Raw genomic sequence first — 18,010 nt, 5'->3', positions numbered from 1 at the left:
TCATTTTATCTATTTTTTTTAGTGCTTCTTACATTATGGGTTTTCTCTAGTGATTATTAACATGTGATACAAAGATCTTCCCACTTCATGCCCACTCCCATAGGGCCATCAACTGCTTCTCCCTCATGGCTTCTTGACTATTATATTCCAAACTTTGATTTGCAGGCTATTTGCATAGGCCACCTCTTAACCACTTTTAGGACCATGTCTCTTTCCACAGAAAGTAGATGGCCAGTTTTACTGCCTGAAGCTCCCACTCATGGGGAGAATTTCCCTCACCACTGTCTTTTAAGGGTATCCTGAGTACCCTAAGTCTATAGTGCAGTCACTATGTATTTTTGCCTCATTTTCAAAGGTAATCCTTACGTAAACTGAACTGGGACTATCCCCCACTGTCAATTTGTCATACCCCATTCCCATGTGGACTAGATGTTGGCTGAAGAAGGGGTACTGTTACAATAGTGCTGGGAGTCATGACGTTCCAACTGTTTGCTCATGTATCTTGTTTGTGTCTTCCTGTCCTGCTCGTGTGCCATACCAAAGGTACCACCTCCATCTTATGATGGTTGCAGGGAGGGTGCAGCAACAATCCTTAGGACTTGGTAGATCTGAAACGACCAAGTTCATGATTATGTAATTTCTGACAGTCATGTGGTCAGAGCATGATTAGGTGCTCTGTCTCTATCAGGACCCAGTAGCACACCAAGAGATGTTTTTCAAATGGCCTGTAGTTCTCCCACTGCAAATGGCACGGCATTCCTTCAGAATTGTAGGGTCGTATGTTGTGCACTGGGGCTTGCCACAAATTCTATGTGGAATCTTTTCCCACCACTTATAGCTCCAAGACCATGAGGTCTACCAGGTTTATGACCCAAGTGGTGGGGTTGTTGCACCTTAGCCTGAGCCTGCTGCAAAGCCCTTTTCTGCTCTGGGCTTTACTCGAATGTGTGTCAACCTTCTGTGTCAACCAGTGTATTTCTAGGTATGGAACGAATGTTACAAATATGTTCCATTTTAGAAACTGAAAAGGCCCACTGGGACACTGTTTTTTCCTTCTTTGTGTTAGAAAGTGCAAGATGAAATAATTTGTCCTTTACTTATGATCCTTCAAATTTCTCTGGATATGGGAAGGCCTTTCATCTTGTCTCTTTTTTTTCCTCTCTGGAATGCATGTGTTCTATGAAGGCCTCCAGAATGCCAGCTACCTCTTGCTTATCTGGCATGATCAATATAATGTCATTGATGTAATGGTTAATGTGAAGTACTATGGGTTGTCCAGATGGTTCAGATCTCTTCAGACTGTATTATGACAGAGGGCAGAAGAGTTAACATAGCCCTGGGGCAAAACTGTAAATTAATATTGTTGTTCAATCCATGTGAATGTGAACTGTCTCTAATTGTCTTTTCTGATTGAGATAGAAAAGAATACATGTTCCAGAAAAATGGCTTCATACCAAGTTCCTGAGGCCATATTAATCTGCTCTAGCAAATATACCACATCTGGCATGGCAGCTGCAAAGGGACTATTACTGGGCTATGCTTGCAGTTATCTTCCAGGATTTATCTTGTTTCTCTAGGTTTCAGACTAGTGAATTAAATGATGATGTTATGAGAACAAATACTCCTGCATCCTTTAGATCCATAAAGACAGACTTTATCTCCCACTCCTTCTTCCACTCTTAGGATTCAACAATGATTTTTTTATTATTATTCTGAATTGACTAAGTGTGCAGGGAATAGACCTAGGGGCTTTCACTTGCTTTTACCCACTATCATAACTGCTACCCAGTAACCAAAGATTCAATAGTAGTTTTTCACCGACCTCTAAGTATCATTCTTGATTATACATTTGAGTACAAGAGAAATAATCACTAGTGGATATACCACAAGGTGGACATTTATTACAACTCCATTTATTCATTTATCATTATGTCTCCTATGTCTTCACTCTAACAGGAAGACCATGATAATGGTTCTGGATATCAAGGTCAACTCAGACTCTGTATACAATCAGTCATCAAAATATCGAGGTTTTTTTTTTCCTTTCCCAAGTAAATGATCATAGCGCCTTTGAGGAAGAACTGGAGGAATCATGACCATGTACACTTACCATACAATTGTGAGGTCCTTCCACCTGAAAACCCTATCACACCTTCAGTGAATAGGTCCTCCCTCTGAAAACTGGCTTAGGTCTGGCAACTAGACAAAGATCATGAATTTTTATCAATATGGCTACCCTCATCCTCCTGGAAATCTAAACTTGAGTTCTTTTGCTAGTATAAGTTGAGTAGTATTCCTGTTGTGGGCAGCTTATCTATTTTGTACTTCAGGATGCCATGTTTTATTGCCATCATTATATCTTTATATTCATCTTTGGTTCATGCTTTCTTGGGTACCACTCTGCTGTTGCATTCAATACAAAAAACAAAACAAAACAAAACAAAACAAAGCAAAAAAAAAAAAAAAAAAAAAACCCTTGAATCCTTGGATTCTGGTAGTTAAGCACTGACCTGACACTTGGTTTCAGTTGTTTGGGGGGGTCCTATGATCCATACTAATATTGGTGGGAAAAGATCTGTAACAGCTTCTCTTCCTTCCAGCCCTATCCAGAGAATCACCACTGAATTTTTACTGAATCTGGAGTCATCCCATTAGTACATTTCTCAAGACCTTTGTAAATACTGTGTCCTCTAACCTCTATGAGGTGCATAAACATCTACTGGGTCTCTCAGCTGTACATTGAATATCCATTCCAGCATTTCCTCAAGTCTTTTAAACCCTTCCTCCAGAGATTGCCATGGCAATTCCGGCATTTCAGCTTTTCTGTGTGTGTCATCACTTTTTTCCATGGTTCTGGGAGTCCTCCTAAGGAGGGAGTTCACAACATCTCCTGGGGAAGATCTTTTCTACTTAAATCCAATACCTTGGTAGGACACATTCAAGTCAATAAACCCTTCCCTATCCAATTTTATTTTCGAGTCTCCTTGAACAAACATCCCTAAAATCTAGTCCTAAATGCATTCACTCAAACCCTTAGTTCCTGTTGGCTAGTTCTGGCAGTTCCTTTTGGGTACAGACCACTTCATCCTATCTGGGTTATGCTGTGACTTTATCATACTTTCAGGCCTAGTGCCAGGAGAGGTAGGGGGGCAGGTCTTGAGGTGGGTACATATTGCTTTGGATGCTTTACACTGTCTTCCAGCAGGGCTGGCATCAGGTGCAAGCTCTTAATAGGGTAGATAGGCCATCTCACAGTCTCACAAAACAGAGTCTGGGGAGTAATAATTTTTAGGGACATGTACCCAGATGTCTCCATTCTGATCTTGACCTTAGTTGGTATTTAAACCTCTTTCATGTTTGTACAATCTATTAAATCCAGAACTGGGCCCTCAGCTTTCTCAAAGCTTTTACTAGAGCAGATGCTAATAACTTTATATAATCATAGAGGCCCACTGGCGTCTAAATCTAGCTTTCAACTCCCTGTTACTCAACTACCTGTTACTCAATCTCAACTCTATTTTTTTCAATGTCTATTTATTTTTGAGAGAGAGAGAGAGCGAGCAGAGGACAGGCAGAGAGAAAGGGGGACAAAGGATCCAAAATAGGCTCTGCGCTGACAGCAGAGAGCCCAATGTGAGGTTTGAACTCATGAGCGGGACTCGAACTCAAGATCCAAGATATCATGACCTGAGCCAAAGTTGGACACTTAACTCACTGAACCACCCCGGCACCCTTCAACTGTTTTGTTTTGTTTTGTTTTGCTTGTTTTGTATGGAGCAATATTTTACATTAGAAATACAATTATACTTTCAAATATCTCTAGTAGTCACATTTTAAAAAGTAAAACAAAACAGCATGAAATTAATTGATATATTTTAATTAATACAACATATCCAAAATATTATCATTTCAACATGTAATCAGTATTAAAAATTAATGAGATTTTTATAGTAAATCTTTAAAATCTCATGTAGCTCTATGTATATTTCACATCTCAGTTTGGACTAGCAGTATTTTAATCGCACGATAGCCACACATGCAAGTGTCTACCATCCTGGGAAGCATGGCTGTAAAGTACCAGTGGTACTTAGTAGCTATCTAATCTTGTTATTCTCCCATCTATTATTTTCTCCATACGTTTCATTAGCAACAGTGACATCAGCTGCTAGTGTATGCCCCTGTATCAGTAATCCTTGTGCTATTCCCAGTTACCAAAGGTGAAAATTTCAGTTGAATGGATACTTTGTGTTGGCTTCCATCTGTGCTTCCTCTTACTAGTGATGGGCTGTCATTGTCTGCCAAGTAGCATATGATCCACTTCCCCAAATCAAACCCCATCTTACCACCTGCCTTCTCAAATTGCTCCTGGTACTGACTGTCATAGGTTGGATTCTCTGGAAGCAGATACTGAGTTTGGGGTATAAGATATTTATTAGGGAATAACACCCATAAAAAGAAGGAGGAAGGAAGCAGGATTTGGCAGAGGTAGATGTCACACTGCAATGAATGCCTAGCAAAGTTTTGGCCATCCTGGTGGGGAAGTTCTAGAGCAAAAATGACCGCTAGCATTATTGCATGTCAGCAAAACAGCTGGGACTTTTTATTCCTACCTTGCTTAGTCGTTGAATGTCAAGTATTTGGAAAAAGCATGTTTCTTCAGCTAATGCCAACCATGAAGAAGCTGACAGCTGGAGGCAGTCTGCCCACTACACCCCCTGACAACTGTACAGCAAGTCCTTTCTTGAAGAGGATTAGGAGCAACACTCTCCATGTCTACACAGAGGCCATTGGTACCTTCAGATACAGAGTCTCTGCTAAAGTAATAGAAGCAAAACCCTAATTAGAGTGAACGAAGGAGAGAATGAAGCTATAGAAAACTTGCCAAAATGGTTTTCTATGAAGGCAAATAAAGGGATAGGGTACAGATGGAGGGGATCAAGACAAATTTTGTCCCTTTAATAGAAATGGAAATAACAAAAGATGACCCTCTGGAAAATAAGAAATGATACTATGGGTGTACAAGGGGTAATTTGAAGAGGAAAACTTCTGGGAAGCTATAATGGAAATAATATAGGCACCATTTGAAGTTCTGGCCCTTGAGTCAGGAATATTTTATCAGGAATGTTTTGATTTTTTGATAGAGCCAGGAATTATAGTCAAGAAGGCAAAGTATGCATACAGATGTAGCTACAGATGTAGATTAATTGGCAGATTTGGGGGTGAGAAGAGTAGAGATTTCCTACTTAAATGTATGAAACAAATGTTCCATTAAGGGGATGAGGTGTAGAAGTGAGATTAGAAAGGGAGGGAAAACAGTATGGAGGTTCCTCAAAAAATTAAAGATAGAACTACCCTATGATCCAGCAATTGCACTACTAGGTATTTATCCAAGGGATACAGGTATGCTGTTTAGAAGGGATATATGCACCCCCATGTTTATAGCAGCACTATCAACAATAGCCAAAGTATGGAAAGAGCCCAAATGTCCATCAATGGATGAATGGATAAAGAAGATGTGGTACATAGATACAATGGAGTATTACTTGGCAATCAAAAAGAATGAAATCTTGCCATTTGCAACTACGTGGATGGAACTGGAGGGTATTATGCTAAGCAAAATTGGTCAGTCAGAGAAAGACATATGACTTTACTCATATGAGGACTTTAAGAGACAAAATAGATGAATATAAGGGAAGGGAAACAAAAATAATATAAAAACAGGGAGGGGGACAAAACATAAGAGACTCTTAAATATAGAGAACAAACAGAGGGTTACTGGAGGGGTTGTGAGATGGGGGATGGACTAAATGGGTAAGGGGCATTAAGGAATCTACTCCTGAAATCATTATTGCACTATATGTTAACTAATTTGGATGTAATTTTTTTTAATTTAATTAAAAAGAAGAAGGGGTATCATATACAAGATTTGAGGAAAGAGAAGGTATAAAATTGTTGAGCATAGGAAAACAAGCATACTAAAATTAATTTGAATTGCACGTATTATTAAGTTCTCATTTGAGTTTTGTGGTCATGAATTTGAATTCAGACCATACAGCAGGTAGCTAGGCAAATATTTTGTTTTTACTGGGTTTTCTGAGTTTCCTAGATGAGTGAGATAAAGAATAATAATAATAATAATAAAAGAAATTAGGTGAGTTAATTAAAGGTGCTTGATAGGGATTGATCTTATTGATGCATTTTGAAATCCAATTTGAGTAAAAAGCAAATGAAGGACATAAGAGGGGCACTGACTGATAATGGAAAAATAGCAAAAGCCCATGAAAGAGTAATAGGTTAAGTCTATTATAACCTGTAAGTATGAACCAATTTACCAAAGATCACTGGCTGACTTAAGTGGAAAGTGAAACTGATAAATAGAAAAACAACAGGAAGAGGACGCTGATGATAGATTTTATCAATAGCACATTGGGCTAGAGAATTGTTTCCTTCATATCTGCAAGGAACAGAGACACTTATTGGAACCTTCAGATTTAGAGTACCTGTAAGCAATGTGATACAGTATAAAAAGAACATTGGATATTGAATGAAAAGACCTGGATTTGAATCTCAACTCTATTATTTTCATTCATTCATTCGTTTGTGCTTGCATGTATACACTTATTCAGCAAATATTAATTTAGCAATCACTCAGCATTATCAACAATAGCCAAACTATGGGGAGTTCCCAAATGTCCATCAACTAATGAATGGATAAGGATGTAATCATCCTGTGGAATTACTCAGCTATCAAAAAGAATGAAATCTTTCCATTTCCAACAACATGGATGGAGCTGTAATGTGCTATGCTAAGTGAAAAAAAGTCAATCAGAGAAAGACAGATACCATATGACTTCACTCATATGTGGAATTTAAGAAACAAAACAGAGAAACATATGGGAAGAGGGGGAAAGAGAAGGTAGGGAAACAAACCACAAGACTCTCAATGATAGAGAACAAACTGAGAGCCTTGGAGGAAGGGGGGTGGGAGATGGGCTAGATGGATGAGGGGTACTAAGGAGAGCACTTGTGATGAGCACTGGGTGTTGTATGTAAGTGATGAGTCACTGAATTCTACTTCTGAAACCAATATTGCACTGTATGTTCGCTAACTACAATTTAATTAAAAAATAGCAACTACTAAGTGCCAGACACTTCTCAAAAAGCTGAAAAATAGCAATAAGCAAATTGAAAATTTCTTTGACAGGATTACATTCTAGTGGCAGGGTAGAGAAGGGAGAAACACCATACACATGTGAGTGAGTGAATGAATGAGGTAATTTCTAATTGTAAGTATAATATTAAAAAAAAAAAGTAGTGAGATAGTCACTGACTCAGGGCGACTTTGTGCAGCTACTACTTACTTAGGTGATCAAGGAAGTCCTCCTCAAGGAGGTAAAAATTGGCCTTCGGATTTGAATGGCAAGAAGAAAACACTTCTACAAAAGAAATCCTCTGGCCAGAGGAGAGAGTAGCTAGCTTTATCATCTGAGGTGAGGAAACTTGAAGTTTTTAGCTTTAATTCCTTCGTTAATACATAGTAATAATATTTTCTTAGAGTTTGCTATGGAATAAATAACATATGGCATAAAGCCTAGGAATTAGTCAGTAATCTTTAAAATGAGATTTGCCTTTAGTATTTTTTTCACAGAGATGGTAAATCTCTGAAAGATTTAAGGGCTAATATGATCTACCTTTTGTGTGGACTCCTTCCTTTCATTCCTGGAGTTCCTATAAAGGTGTTTCACAGAGCCTGTGGCAGAATTTTTTGCTATTGTCCACGTTATTAAAAACCACCACCAGAGGGGCACCTGGGTGGCTCAGGCAGTTGAGCGACCGACCGACTTCAGCTCAGGTCATGATCTCATGGTTTGGTTCGTGAGTTCAAGCCCCACATTGGGCTGGCTCCTGTCAGTGTGAGGCCTGCTTCGGATCCTCTGTCCCCACCTCTCTCCCCCCTCCCCCAGTGGCACTCTATCTCAAAAGTAAATAAACACTAAAACAAAAAACCCAAAAAACTAAAATATCAGTGGAACTTTCTTTGATATCTAGGGCTAGGAATGTCCCTTTTATAGAAAAGCAAATTTGAGAAATCTATACCTTAATAAACAAGGGTTAACAAATTTGACAAGTCTGATACAATATTCCTGTTTCAGTAACTCATTAAAAAGCTTTTTTTTTTTTTTTTTTTTTTTAATTTTTTTTTTTCAACGTTTTTAATTTATTTTTGGGACAGAGAGAGACAGAGCATGAACGGGGGAGGGGCAGAGAGAGAGGGAGACACAGAATCGGAAACAGGCTCCAGGCTCCGAGCCATCAGCCCAGAGCCTGACGCGGGGCTCGAACTCACGGACCGCGAGATCGTGACCCGGCTGAAGTCAGACGCTTAACCGACTGCGCCACCCAGGCGCCCCTAGAAATCTATACCTTAATAAACAAGGGTTAACAAATTTGACAAGTCTGATACAATATTCCTGTTTCAGTAACTCATTAAAAAGCTTTTAATGTGTTTTAGTACTGTATTTTTGATACGGTTTTAATACTGTGTCAGTTCTATCCATGGTGGTGATTAGATTACCTGACTGGAAAATTGCAAAATTAAGGTGAGTGACTCACAGTATACGAGTAAAGCTCATGCTGTTAATTCCAGTCCCATGTAGAACAAAAGCTGTGATTTAAAAAATATCATTACAATATCATTGGACATGATTTTTTAAAGTTAAAAGTGAACAGGAGAGCTGCCATTAGGTCCTAAAACATAGAGGAAAGCTCAGCCTCAGTGTTGGAACCCTCTTCCTTCCCCAAAGTTTCTTCTCTGCCATTGCCAGTCAAGTCAGAGTTTCAATAACTATTAATAGTGCAGATTGCTAGCTTGAGTAAATGAAAATGTATTATCTCTCTTAACATAAAGCAGCTCGTGGCTCATAATTACTTTATTTGGATCAATGATCTCAGTTCACTGACAGTAAACCCTGCGGAAAATCTTTTTTATAGAGAGGTGCCTGGGTGGCCTCAGCAGGTTGAGCATCTGACTCTTGATTTCTGCCTGGGTCATGATCCCAGGGTCGTGGGATTGAGCCCAGTGTCAGGCCCGCACTGAGTGTGGAGCCTACTGGAAATTCTCTCTCTCTCTCTCTCTCTCTCTCTCTCTCTTTCTTTCTCTGCCCCCACCTCTGCCCCTCTCCCTTGCTATTTCTCTCTCTCTCAAAATAAAAACAAATAAACAAAATAAAAAGTTTAAAAAAAGAAAATCTTTTTATAGACAATTACTGTTTGTCTGAGATGGTTTTACTTTCCCTCTGTGCAGAGCCATACTTTTCTTCTTCATTTTATATATTAGTTTTTCGTTGATTTGCTCAAAGCAATTTTTCCTAAACTACAAAAGCTTCAGAATCACAAGAGAATAAAAGAAGAGAACATGTAAAGTTACATGTTACATTTCTGTATCTGTCACCCAAGCCACACTGGAGTCCCTTTAAGGTGTTGAGCATACACACAGGTATGTGCACACACACACCACAGATGCGCGCACACACACACACACACACACAACTTCTCAGTACCAATTTGGACATATCAGAGTTCTGTTGGCAGAAAATTATATGCCATAGATAACAAGGATGTTATTATGTAAACTGGGAGAGTGGTTCATAAATTTCTATTTATTTTTACTTACTATCACTATGAATACCTTTGATGTAGACTTTAATTTTTAGATATGGGATGTTCAGTTAGCATTTGTGGATCCTCTAGATTCATTGCATTACTAAGACTTGGAAGTCATTCTTCATTTAACATTATTACCCCGATGCCTAGGACAGAGCCCATGAAATAAGAGATGCACAGAAGTAGTTTGTGAATGAATGAATGAACAATGATGGCAGCCTAGCTTGCTGTTGTTGCACCATGTGGGTGCCACATAAATCACTCTTTGGGAAGTGAGATAAATGAGATAGCTAGCTGAATTTCCTCAGCAGTAAATTTCTAGAGATGAGACAAAGGGGTCTATTATATCCGTTTTACTTAACTATTACATCAGTTTACTTACCTACGTGTGTAATGATGATGGGAGAAGTGTCATGATACAGGTTAATCAAAACCTCCAAAAAGCACAACTTTCTGCCAGGGCCCACAATGCTCCTGCAACACCAATAAATTGGAAACAAACAATGAATGGAGGCATGGCCATTTTTCTTTCGTTTACAGCCATCACTTATCTTGTCACTCCCCCTGCTGCTGCTGCTTTCTCACACATGGAGATGTATGTTTAATAAGCAATAGGTGGAGATCTTTAAAGGGATGCTCTTCAATCACAATGCTGTTAAGGATCTAATCATGTAAATGGCAAAAACCACATACACGCTCTTATTAGGTTTTGCTAGCCAGTGATGAATTGCCATATATAGAAAACAAGCTACAGATAGACGAGCATTGTTGTTGTCATTTTTATTTGCTTTGAGCTAATTTGGTGTGCATTGATTTAAAAGCTGTAGATAATTTACTTTTAGGGGAAGAAATCACACATCATTTTAGGGTGACTACCACTCTGAAAGATCTCTCATTTCTCCCTATTGTTCTCCTTTGCTGAAATAACAATATGTAACAGGGAGTTGGAGGAAGTAATTATGCAAAAGATCCTATTCATTTTCAGTTTAAAGGCTTTTAAAAGTTAAGAACAAGAACTACCTTGGATTTGGGATAGATGAAGTGCATTGTTTTGTTTGTACAAAAATTGTGCAGCTACAGCAGAAAGCATAAGAAAGGCTTGATGCACCTGTGTGGAATAGACCTGCAGGCCTGAACCAGCTGTGTGGCTGACAGGCTCCCTGACCTCTCTTCTCAAGCTGTTTCCTCACCCAGAAATAGGGAAATATTTACCTGGCACAATGATTATGGGAAGTAATGTGATATATTTAAATCACCTAATTGGCCCCGTATAGTAGGCACTGGAAAATATCCGTTCTTATCTCCACTCTACGAAGCTGTTGAGAAGAGGGCAGAGCTGTCTTCAAAACAGAACTTGGAAAATCAATAGTAGATGATGAAGAATTTAAAGTGAGTACTGAATTCCATAAAGTTTGACAAATCTTGACATATGTATTTCTCCTTTTATTGGATTCAAGTCCTCATCTTTTTAATGTTTATTTATTTATTTAGAGAGACCGAATGAGTGGGGGAGGGGCAGAGAAAGAGGTAGAGAGAATCCCAAGCAGACTCTGTGCTGTCACTCGTGTGTGTGGAACCAATGGTCTGTTTCCTGGCGTCAAACTCAGGCACCTCCACCTCGCTAGCCTCGAATCCACAGTTTGCTGGGCGCAGTCGACTCTAGTCCAGACTGAGGAATTTGAGTCCTTCCAAAGGGCCCAGGCCAAAGTTGAAGCTGGCACACTGGAGGGTCCCTAGACACCCTCCCACCACACACACACACACACACACACCTCCAGGCCCAGGGTCAAAGGCAGAGAGAAGAGGGCGCCGGAGAGTGTCCCTCCTCTCCACTGGCCACCTGGATGGTTCCTGGAGAGGAAATCTGGGTCTGACTCCATTTCTCCAGGTCCCTCTACCCTCACGTCCTCCCGACCTCCCCTGGACAGGCAGGGAGGTGAGGCCTCCCTGCCTGTGCTGTCAGCCCAGAGCCCGATGCAGGGTTATACCTCACCAGCTGTGAAATCATGACCTGAGCTGAAATCAAGAGTAGGACGCTTAACAAACCGAGTCACCCCGGCTCCCCTCAAGTCCTCATCTTAGACTATTTCATGTGATTTTCCCTCTCTGAATTCTGTTTGCTGTTTGATGGTAGTGTTCATGGAAGGGTGGTTGTTTTACTTTTCATGGTGAAAAGCTGTATCATGCCATTTACAAGTTTATACTTTACAAACCAAAATATTTTCTTATAGTCCTCTACCTCAGTGATACCATATTTGGTATAAATAAATGAAGTTTTAAAAATGCCTTAAAGGAAAATCTATAATGTATAAGAATTGAGAGTAAAATGTTTTTGGGTGGAGCGTAACAAATTATGATATATGACCACCTCTTTATATTTTACTGTTTATGAAAATAGAAAAAAAAGAGCCTCCTCAAAAATCTTAGGGTCTTCTGATAGTACCCACTATTTTCCTCTAAGGTGTAGGTGAGCTCCTGTAGTGTGAAAGTTTTCATGTGGGAAGTTGGAATAAGCCTTATTAAGAGAAACCACTTACCTGATTTATTACCTTTAAATTTCAGAATTATAGGGGCGCCTGGGTGGCTCAGTCAGTTTAGTGGCCGACTTCGGCCCAGGTCATGATCTCGCGGTCCGTGAGTTCGAGCCCCGCGTCCGGCTCTGTGCTGACAGCTCAGAGCCTGGAGCCTGTTTCAGATTCTGTGTCTCCCTCTCTCTGACCCTCCCCCATTCATGCTGTGTCTCTCTCTGTCTCAAAAATAAATAAACGTTAAAAAAAATTTTTTTTAATTTCAGAATTATATTTCCAGTACTCAGTTGGGTCTCCTTGGTTGAAATGTTGATTTCAAAAATTATGAAATGGTTTGCCACAACATGGATGGAGCTAGAGAATATTATGCTAAGCAAAATAAATCAGAGAAAGGCAAATGCCTTATCATTTCACTCATATGTGCAATTTAAGACACAAAACAAATGACCAAAGGGGAAAAAGAGAGAGTGTGGCAACCCAAGAAACAGACTCTGAACTATGGATAGAGAACATACTAATGGTTCCGAAGGGGAGGGGGGAACGGGTGAAATAGGTGATGGGGATTGAGGAAGGCACTTGTGACGAGCACCAGGTGTTGTGTGGAATTGTTGAATCACTATATTGTTCACCTGAAACTAATATCACACTGTATATTAACTGACTAGAATTTGAATAAAAACTTAATTTTTTTTTGAAATGGTGAGTTACCTTAGACTTTGCAAATGTAAAGAAGAAACATAAACTGTGACTAAATCTATACCATAGAATAAGAATCACACAGGGCGTTGTTTATGAGTTAAAAATGAAAAATTTCTGTTCCGTTGCTCTTTACAAAGAATTAATTAAATCATTTGATTTAGTGTAGTATCATTGTCTTCGTTTCCATTTTCATCCATTGTTACTTCAATTTATATCCAATACTAGTCAGTCCTTTTCCGGGATGTTTTGTTGCTATTATTTCTTTGTTTCATTGATTTATATTTTTTTACCTATGCAGAAAATGTTCAGTCTCTCTGTCCATAAATGTTCAAGTTTGCATTTTAAATTGAGGTCTTTATTAGCCATATTTTGGTGCCAATTTATGAAAAATTCAATGTTGTCTGCTTCCTAGTAACTCTTCAAAATGTCCCCTAAAGTATTTGAAAAATAGATGGACATATCAGTGCATTTCTTAAATTTGTTAAATTTGTGTGGTGTACTGGCATTATACAATGTGATTAAGAGCAATAATTTTAGTGCCTAAAGACATCTAAACTCAGGTCTGATATGTACTTGTCTCATAATTTTAGCAGATTACTTAACTTTTTTTTTATTTTTAATGTTTATATTTGAGAGAGAGAGAGAGCAGGGGAGGGGCAGAGAGACACACACACACACACACAGGATCCGAAGCAAGCTCCAGATTCCTAGCTGTCACCACAGAATCTGACATGGGGCTTGAACTCGTAATCCGTGAGATCATGACCTGAGCCAAAGTTGGACACTTAACCAACTGAGCTACCCAAGTGCCCCTTAGCCACTTATTTTTTCAAAATCTATTAATCAGGAATAATATGATTATCACCTATAGGGCCATTGTGAGGATTAAATGAGATAATGTATACCAATTGCTTGTTCTCGGAAAATAGTAATAATGTTTAAATATGAACTATTATTTATATTGTAACAATTCGCGGAGTGAGTTTATGGTTCTGACATAAGGAAGCTGTAGCTGAGGTGAAAAAAAATACCTGCTGGATTTTTTTTTTTTTTGTAGGAAGAGGCAGTAGGATTTCCAAGAGGATTTTGAGTTACAATTATTTCTTACGTTGCATGGATCTACACACTCATTTGATATTTCTTATATTACAGTATTAAAAATCTTTATTACCTTAGGGTTTTCCTGTGACCAGTTTAAGCCCCAAATCATAGGGATTCCAACTTCAGTATGAAAGAGAGAACTTTAAGATGTTTTAATTCAAATGGTGCTTAGCTTCAGGAGTTAGATTTGCAAATGTTTTATAATGTATTTTCTTAAAAATCTCAATATCATCTTTACTATATTTTCTTGGCCAGACTGAAAAAAAAAAAAAACTAATTAAAAGGATTAGGCCAAGGAACTAATACTGTCAGAATGGGCATAGCAAAGTCTTTGTTTATTATGACATGATTTTTCATGGCATATCTTATGATTATTTATCATCCATCCCCAAATTGAGACTCTTGAATCAGATCTTCCTTAATTTTAGAAATAATAATGATTTTTTTCTCTCTTGTAGATGGGTGGCAATTATTTTTCATACAAAGTTCCTGCAAAAAATAAATAAAATAAAGTTTTATATCGTATGAGATTATTTTCATTCATTTCTATTTTGATAATGAAAGCTTGAGAGGCTTGAGAAAGCAAATTTTCTATAGTCATTATTTTTTCATTAACCACCTATTTTCTGTTTGCCTTTCCAATACGTATGGCTGAGAAGATGAGTAAAATTTTGTCATTTAAATAAACCAGGGGCACACAGATTGCAATTCTTCCCCTGTTATACATTACAGCAGGCAAATAGTTAAGCAGTTCACAAAAAGAAACATGAGAAATTGTAAATGTTGTTTGCACACAATGAGCTTGCAGTGAAATCTCTAGCTAAACACAACATTCCAATTATCTCTAAAACTGTGCTAGTTTGTTATCATTGAAAGCGATATTCAAAAAGAGTGTAAAGCCATCTCTGTGATTCCACATGTGAACCTAACTTGGATGATGTTATGTATGAATGTGTACTTAATTTACATGGTACTATGAAGCCAGCCACTGAACCATAGTCAGCAGATCTCTTTGAACTGCATTACATATATTCTTACTAATTAATTCAACTTGCACCATTCACAGTGGTGGGGAAGATTGGCAACAAGGCATGTGATTGCTGTTTATTATCAAGTTTATAACACATGAATAAACAAACACAGTTATAATAACTGTCATATTCTTAGTAATCATTTCCAACTATTACATAGAAATGTTCATATAAATATCAGAAATGATAGAAATGTTGGGAAGCCTGGGTGGCGCAATCGGTTAAGCGTCCGACTCTTAGTTTTGGCTCAGGTCATGATCTCACGGTACATGAGATTAAGCCTTGTGTTGGGAGCCTGCTTGCGATTTTCTCTCTCTCCTCTCTCTCTGCCCCTCCCCTGCTCTCTCTCTGTCTCTCTCTGAAAGTAAATAAATAAACATGAAAAGATGGTAAGTTTGTGATTTTAGATTCCATGTTCCTCTCCCTAATAGCATCAAGCATTTCATCTTTCATTTAAGACTGATGCTTGATTTATTGCCTTTTTAATATAAAATTTAATACTTTGTATTTACTCTATAGGTACTAGTAATACAAAGATGAAAATAGTTACTCTCTATCAGAGAAGAAAACATAAACACATTTTAACTTATTTAATAAATGCTTATTGGGCAGCTACAATGTGAGAGAATCTGTTCTATTTATTGAAGATTCAGCAGAGACCAAGATTGATAAAAATGTCTGTTACCATGGAACTTTTGTTTAATAGTAAGGAACAATAAACAAAGTACATAAGTAATTTATACAGTATCTTAGAAGGTATAAATTCTATGGAGGGATTTTTATCAGGGAAGGTGAGAAGGTAAAATGTGTAAATTGAATGAATAGGAAAAGAAAGTTGAAAAGGTGACGTTTGACCAAAGACTTAAAAGACGTACAAGAGAAAATAATGCATATATTTGAAGGAAGAGTCCAGATATATGGAACTGCATGTTAGAGTGTCTGAGGTAGGGTAATATAAGAAAGCAAGGAGCTATAGGGCTGGAGCAGGGTGGGATGAGTAATATATTAGAAAAGGAATAGGATGAGGATGAGGATGGGAAGGTTACTGTTGGCCACTGCAAGCGCTTTACCTTTTTCTCTGAGTCTGACGGTCTTCTAGGGCTACCATAATAAAATACCACAGACAAGATGATTTAAACAACAGACATTTCTTTTCTCATGGTTCTGGAGACTGAAGTCCAACATGAAGGTGTCATCAGCATTGGTTTCTGGTTAGACCTCTCCTACTGACTTGCAGATGGCTACCTTCTTGCTGTGTCCTCACAGGGCCTTTTCTCTGTATGTGCGCAGAGAAGTAGAGAACTCTTTGTCTTTTCTTACAAGGACACCAGTCCTATAGGCCCCACCCTTATAACCTCATTGAAATGTAATTATCTCCTGAAAGGCCCTCTTTCCAAATTTGGTCACATTGTGGGTTAGGGTTTCAACATATGAATTTTGTGGGAACACATTTCAGTCCATAACATTCTGTCTTCCATCCTTCCCCCAGATTCGTGTCCGTTTCACATGTAAAATATAGTCACCCCTTTCCAAAGCCTGGACATCTTTCTTTTAATTTTTTTTAACGTTTGTTTATTTTTGAGAGAGAGACAGAGTGTGAGCAGAGGAGGGGCAGAGAGAGAGAGAGAGAGAGAGAGACATAGAATCTGAAGCAGGTTTGAGGCTCTGAGCTGGCAGTACAAAGGCCGAGGCGGGGCTCGAACTCATGGACCCTGAGATCATGAGTTGAAGTCGGATGCTTAACCAACTGAGCCATCCAGGCACCCCCAAAGGCCTGGAAGTCTTAATTCATTTCAGCGTGAACTCCAAGTCCAAAGTCTCATCTAAGTATCGTCTAAATCAGCTTTTTGGCTGGTGAGACTCCAGGTATGGTTCATTCTGAGGCAAAATTTCTCACCGGTCGTGAACATGTGAAAAGACCAGTTGTGTGTTTCCCAAATACAGTGGTGAGAAGGGCAAAGGCATTTCCATTCTAAAAGGAAGGCAGTGGAAATGAATAAGGCAGAGCAGGTCTCACAACTTAGGAAACAAATTCTATTAGATCCTAAGGTTTGAGAATAATCCTCTCTGGCTGGATGTTCTGCCCTCTGTCCTCACTGGAGTAGCAGTGTCACCCCCACAGCCCTGGGTTTCTGTCTTTGAGATGGCCTCAAGCCCATGGCATTTGCAGGGGCTGCCTAGCCCCCTAAAACCTAGGAGCTGCCTCACCCTCTGAAACTGGAGGAAACAGCCTTGCCTTTGGCCCTGTACACTCTGGATCTCTGCTGGTAGCGGCAGCCATGATGATCTGTGGAGCTTTCAGGTTCCCTTTTCCAAAGGATAAAGCATAATCGTAGTTGAATAGCTCTATTGTCCCATCCTGGCTTTTGCCAAGACAGCTGACTAAACCCATGGGTAATCTCTTTATGGAGTGTTTATCCAACTGCATCCTTGGTGTTCTCTCCAGAACAGGCTTTCTCATTTTTTACAATATAGATGGACTGCAGATTTTCCAAATCTTTAAGTTCTGGTTCCTTTTTGCTTAGAAGTTTCTTCCTTAGTTTGTCTCTGTCCTCTCTCATTTTACTATGAATAGTAAGGACAACCTGGCTGCATCTTCAACACTTTGCTGAGAAACCTTTTCCAGTTTCATAGCTTATAAGTTCTGCCTTCCAAAAGAATAGGTCACATTCAACCACATTCTTTGCCACTTTATAACAAGAATCACTGTCCCCCAGTTTCTAATAACATGTTTCTTATTTCCGTCTGAGACCTCACCAGAAACACCATTAATGTTCATATTTCTACTACCATTCTGTTCATAATGATATATATATTCTCTGAGATGATAGAAGCTTTATGTTTGGCTCTTCTCTTTTCTTTCTGAGCTCTCACTAGAATTGCCTTTAGCATTCATATTTTGACCAATAACACAGTTCAGTCTGCAACAGACAGAAAACTATTGGAATGTTTGAACAGAATAGCAGTGCAATCTGATTTATTTTATTA

At 38.8% G+C, this 18,010-nt stretch overlaps 1 protein-coding gene across 7 annotated transcripts in view; it reads left to right on the top strand.

The window, feature by feature from the left end:
* Positions 1-18,010, top strand: part of NEGR1 (neuronal growth regulator 1) — an 836,662-nt gene that overhangs the window by 457,950 nt on the left and 360,702 nt on the right. The window lies entirely within an intron of this gene.

Source organism: Panthera tigris, chromosome C1 (assembly GCF_018350195.1).
Source record: "Panthera tigris isolate Pti1 chromosome C1, P.tigris_Pti1_mat1.1, whole genome shotgun sequence".
NCBI lineage: Eukaryota > Metazoa > Chordata > Mammalia > Carnivora > Felidae > Panthera > Panthera tigris.
Note: the sequence above shows the minus strand (reverse complement) of the source record. Positions and strands in the feature narration are given on the sequence as shown.